At 48.1% G+C, this 6,000-nt stretch overlaps 1 protein-coding gene across 1 annotated transcript in view; it reads right to left on the bottom strand.

Moving 5' to 3' along the window:
- Positions 1 to 1,962: 1,962 nt before the first annotated feature.
- wizb (WIZ zinc finger b) overlaps positions 1,963 to 6,000 on the bottom strand; it is a 170,719-nt gene continuing 166,681 nt past the window's right edge. The window contains exon 19 of the mRNA XM_061885421.1: positions 1,963 to 4,923. The gene's annotated coding sequence lies outside the window, so the exon portion shown is untranslated. The remainder of the gene's footprint in view (positions 4,924 to 6,000) is intronic.

The following is a 6,000-nucleotide window of genomic DNA, read 5'->3' as shown; positions in this document are numbered from 1 at the left end:
TTCCCTGCATTTGACCCATCACCCTCGATCCCCCCCTGGGAGTTGAGGGGAGCAGTGAGCAGCAGTGGTGGCCGTGCTCGGGAATCATTTTGGGGATTTAACCCCCAATTCCATCCCTGAATGCTGAGTGCCAAGCAGGGAGGTAATGGCTCCCATTTTTATAGTCTTTGGTATGACTCGGCCGTGGTTTGAACTCACAACCCACTGATCTCAGGCCGGACACTCTAACCACAAGGCCACTGAGTAGGTTATATAACTTTGTTCGATATGATTGAAGTTGTCGTTTTGACGTCAGTACATTGTTTGGTGTTACACTGAAATGTTTTCACTCAGAAACAGTGACAAGTTCCCCAGGAAGAGAGAAGTCGTGGGTGACTTTACTGTAAGAGCCTGTGGTGATGGACGACCTCTTGGAAGCTTCCAGGCAGATTCTTTCTGCTCAGTGTCTCAGTCTCAGTCTGACTCAGAATAAAAGCTGGATGGAAACTGAGATTGCCGTGTGGGAGAGCGTCCAAAGTAGTTTTTAATACATCTTATCAATTCAACGAGGGCTCCCAGCGAAAATAGCAGGTTAGAGTGCTACCTCCATGCTCATTTCTAAAAGCTGCACGGACTGTGGCTGAGCAGCATTCTCCCGTTCCACTGAAGTTTGGCGTTGAGCGTCTTGTGTCATGACCTGTGTCATGGTTTTTATTTTTGTTTGCCTAGGTTTATTTCTGTTCCCAGCGCTTTTAGCCTCCCTTCTTTACTTTCAATCAATCAATCAATGTTTATTTATATAGCCCTAAATCACAAGTGTCTCAAAGGGCTGCACAAGCCACAACGACATTCTCGGTTCAGAGCCCACAAAAAGGCAAGGAAAAACTCACAACCCGGTGGGACATCAATGTGAATGACTATGAGAAACCTTGGAGAGGACCGCAGATGTGGGTGACCCCCCCTCTGGGGGAGACCGGATGCAATGGACCCCGAGTGGGTATAACATAATATTATGAAAGTCCAGTCCATAGTGGATCTAACATAATAGCAAGAGTGGGCCAGCAGGAGACCATCCCGAGCGGAGACGGGTCAGCAGCGTAGAGATGTCCGCAAACGATGCACAAGCGAGCGGTCCACCCCCGGGTCCCGACTCTGGACAGCCAGCACTTTATCCATGGCCATCGGATTTGTGCACCCCCTCCTCTTTTCCAAATGCTAGGAGCACTGAGTCTACACACCGGAATCTGTTGGTTTTATTAGTGTCCCTACCTGCTGCCTACACTAATCATCCCCCGTTATATACCCGTCTCGCCGTCCACTTGGCGCGGGTTCGTTGTTTGCCATTGGCGACTGTTTGTGATGAGTCCTTATGCTACGACCTAGTTGATGCTACACTAAGTGTGCCTTCACGACTCCTACTTTGTTGGCCTTGTGATTAGAGTGTCAGCCCTGATATCGGTAGGTTGTGAGTTCAAACGCCGGCCGAGTCATATCAAAGACTACAAAAATGGGACCCATTCCCTCCCTGCTTGGAACTCTACATCAAGGGTTGGAAATGGGTGTTAAATCATCAAAAATGATTCCCGGGCGCGGCCACTGCTGCTGCCGATTGCTGGTGCCCACTGCTCCCCTCACCTCCCAAGGGTGATCAACGGTAATGGGTCAAATGCAGAGAATGATTTTGCCATACCTAGTGTGTGTGTGTGCGTGTGACAATCATTGGTACTTTAACTTTAACTTAACAGAAGGAACCCGCCAGCCAGAGATTCCACAAACGGTGGAGGAATTGGTACAATGGAATCGCCGATTGTTAAACGCTATTTGCCAGAGGACGACAAGACATAGTCCCGGTCCCGATTTACTATGTTTGGTGTTACGTCGTGGTCGCATTTTATAGCGTGGATCCTTCTCCCAAGACGCAGACGGAAACTCCGGAGGCAAAGTGCAAGTAACACAGTGATTTATTCTCATAAATCAGGCAGGAAATGCAGATAAACAAAACAAGCGTGCCTATAGCACGGTAAGCAAAGCTAAGAAAATGGGTAGCACGAAAACTTGGCATATAAACAAGCATAGGAATCAAAAAGGTAGACATCCTAACTGTTGCGTAGTGCAATCTAGACAGCCAGACTGACTGTGGCGAAAAACAGGAATAAGTAGCTCTCTGATTAGTGCCTGGAAGCAGGTGAGTGTCCCGAACACTAATCAGAGGCAGGTGAATGGTAATTAAAACCATACAAACCAAAGAGCGCTAAAAAAAAAGAACTGAAGGAGTCAAAAACTAAACAAAACTTGATCCGGGCAACGGCTCATGTCAGTACCCCCCCTTGAGGACAGATTCCAGATGTCCCCTGAAAACACAAAGAACAAGTTCAAGAGTCACAGGAGGGCAGGGCAAGCGACCAGCCTGGTGGCGGCTTGTGCAACAGACCAGCTGGACGTTGCGGTAGCGGCGATGCTGTAGACGAGGGCGGAGCTGTGGGACAGCTCGTCGGAGACGAGGATGATGACGGCACCAGGGGACAGCCCACCGGAAATGAAGAAGATGGTGGCGCCGTGGGACGGCCCGCCGAAGATAATAATATCATTGTGAGAGATACAGGCGGCTGGGCTGGAAGCGTGTCCGTATCTTGAACCGCAGGCACCAGGAAGGAGGTCGACGTGGAGCAAGCACTGGAGGTCGCCGTATAGCTGGCATAGGAGGAGAGGATGGCATTCGCAGGCCCACCACTGAGCGGGATTGTTCTTTTAGATCAAGCTCCCTCAGCACCCTATGGTACCAGCCATCCGTCCACGCTGGGCTGTACTTCTCCAGCGGGTCCCCTGTGCGTATAGCCACTGGGGCAGGAAGTGGAGCCGAAGCCAAGAGCGCCCCCATTGGTGGAGAGACAGGCAGAGGAGGCCGAGCAGGAAGTGGCCGCTTCGCTGGCTGCAGCTGTGCCACCCGACTAGCACATCTCCCAGCACTAGCCTACCCCACATGAAGCGGACACCAGACGCTTCTTGTAATATCAGGAACAGTTGCGAATGGTGGGAGGGGGGAGGTTAGGAGGTGGGTAGACTCTTCCTCCCTTATGTCCCTGTCCATGAAGTCTGTTAAAACTGTCGATGAGACAAGGAAGATAAATCCTGTGAAGTGGGCAGAGCCAGAGTCATTGGGGGCGTAACTTGAGTCCTGGACGGCAGGGACTGAACCGGTGATCTTGTCTGTAAAAAAAAATAAAAATCTGGGGATTCCGCTATCGTTAACTGAATGTCTTGAGCAGGAGGCTGACAGAATGGTTGTGAAAAAAAGTCTTGCAGCCCAACATAATTACACTGCGTAGGGAGAGTGACGACATCGGAAGGCGCCGGAGGAGTGACCTCATCGGCACGGGTATCCTATTGGCTAACAGCCCAGTCAGTAAAATGTTTGGCAAAGTGTTGCATAGAATTACCACACATCTGCGGCAAGGAAGACTGAGCTGTTTGCGGGTTGCTTTGGTCCGGAGGAGGAGCTGGAGGGGTCGGCGCGTCTTGGCAGCTAGTCAAAGCCTCCAAGGTGGCTTCCGTGTTCGCTGAAACGTCTGGTAGGGGGGGTGCGGCAATGTCCCCGGGCCAGACGGAATCGATGGGGACCAGCAAACCTTTGGGGCCCCACAACATGTTGTTGTTCTCATCTGGAGAACAGCGGAGCGTCTCCACTTAAATCGCCTTTAGCACCATCCACGTACCTTGGTCAAACTCGTCGAAGTCCGTTGCGGGAGAACTATATGCTGCTGGCTGTCTACTGTTAAAGCGTGGTCACATTTTACTGCGTGGATCGTTCTCCCAAGATGCCGACGGAAACTCCGGGAAGCAAAGCTAAGGAAATGTTTAACGCGAAAGCTCAGTATGTAAACAGACATAGGAATCAAAAAGGTAGACGTCGTAACTTTTGCATAGCACAAACAAGACAGCCAGACTGAGTGTGCCGAAAAACAGGAATAAATGGCTCTCTGATTAGTGCCAGGTGAGCGTCCAGAACACTAATCAGAGGCAAGTGAAACTAATCAGCACCCATGGCAGTCAAAACCACACAAACCCCAAAGTGCTGAATACAGAACTGTGGGACCTTTAAAAAAACAATAACAGTTTCACAAAGTGCTGCACAGAAGTTGAGTCATACATACGAGGAGCATCAATAATATAACTTTAAAAAGATAAATACATAACATACATCAAAGAAAATAAAATATACTGAAATCACACAACTCTCATGCTGGTTTAAAAGACAAAATATAAAAATATATTTTAAATGTAATTTAAAATTCAATAAAGAGTGAGCCGTCCGAATAGCAAGAAGGCTATTGTCCCAAAGTTTTGGAGCCGCAGCAGAAAATGCACGATCACCTCTGGATCTTAAACAGGTTTTTGAGACGACAAAAAGAAACTGATCAGCTGACCTCAGAGACCTTGTGGGGGTGTGCATTGGTAAAAGGTTGCTGACTATAAGGTTATTTTTTCAAAGGCTAAAGCAGTCACCTTCGACTAAATAACCATCCCTTATCTCAAGCTCCGCCTACCTGGGCATCCAAGTTTTCCAGGGCTCCGGGGTCTGTCCCTGCAAATTAAGGCTCTGCTGCCACCTGTTTCTGGACCCCGCCAAATTAACATGTGGTGGCACACTGCATAGACCCACGTTTTGGAGCCATCTGTTCCTCCTCCAAGTTTACCCAAGTCTCCTAGTGGGGGCGGGTATGGTAGGACTGGCAGCTGGGTAACTGGAGAGGCCGCCCGCCTCTTCACCCGGGGGGGAACCTTCAGCGCCACGTCCAGACTCCCGTTCAGTGAGTCCGCTGCCAATGCCATGTCCAGTCTTGCTTCCAGTGGGTCCGCCACCGACGCCACGTTCAGCCTCGTTTTCAGTTTGCACGTGTTTTAATACAAAACCCAAAACCAGTGAAGTTGGCACGTTGTGTGAGTCTGTAAATAAAAACAGAATACATTACAAATCCTATATTTAAAGTTTGAACTGAGAAACTTAGTTTTTTAGAATTTAATGGCAGCAACACATTGCAAAAAAGTTGTCACGGGGGCATTTTTACCACTGTGTTACATGGCCTTTCCTTTTAACAACACTCCGTAAACTTTTGGGAACTGAGGAGATCAATTTTTTAAGCTTTTCAGGTGGAATTATTTCCCATTTTTGCTTGATGTAAAGTTTAAGTTGTTCAAAACTCCGGGGTCTCCGTTGTGGTATTTTAGGCTTCGTAATGCACCACACATTTTCAATTAGGGACAGGTCTGGACTACAGGCAGGCCAGTCTAGTACCCGCACTCTTTTACTATAAAGCCACGCTGCTGTAACACGTGGCTTGGCATTGTCTTGCTGAAATAAGCAGGGGCTTCCATGATAACGTTGCTTGGATGGCAACATATGTTGCTCCATAACCTGTATGTACCTTTCAGCATTAACGGTGCCTTCACAGATGTGTAAGTTACAGATGCCTTGGACCCTAATACACCCCCATACCATCACAGAGGCTGGCTTTTCAAGTTTGCTCCTATAACTATCCAGATGTCTCTTTCCCTCTTTGTTCCAGAGGACACAACGTCCACACTTTCCAAAATCAATTTGAAATGTGGACTCGTCAGACCACAAAACACTTTTCCACTTTGCATCAGTGCATCTTAGATGAGCTCGGGCCCAGCGTTTCTGGGTGTTGTTGATAAATGGCTTTGGCTTTGCATAGCAGAGTTTTAACTTGCACTTACAGATGTAGCGACCAACTGTAGTTACTGACAGTGGTTTTCTGAGGTGTTCCTGAGACCATGTGGCGATATCCTTTACACACTGATCTTGCTTTTTGATGCAGTACCGCCTGAGGAATCGAAGGTCCGTAATATCATAACTAACGTGCAGTGTTTTTCCAGATTCTCTGAACCTTTTGATGATATTACAGACCGTAGATGGTGAAATCCCTAAATTCCTTGCAATAACTGGTTGAGAAATGTTGTTCTTAAACTGTTGGACAATTTGCTGACGCTTTTGTTGACAAT

Source organism: Nerophis ophidion, linkage group LG23 (assembly GCF_033978795.1).
Source record: "Nerophis ophidion isolate RoL-2023_Sa linkage group LG23, RoL_Noph_v1.0, whole genome shotgun sequence".
NCBI classification, from domain to species: domain Eukaryota; kingdom Metazoa; phylum Chordata; class Actinopteri; order Syngnathiformes; family Syngnathidae; genus Nerophis; species Nerophis ophidion.
This window is presented reverse-complemented; position numbering and strand designations above follow the sequence as displayed.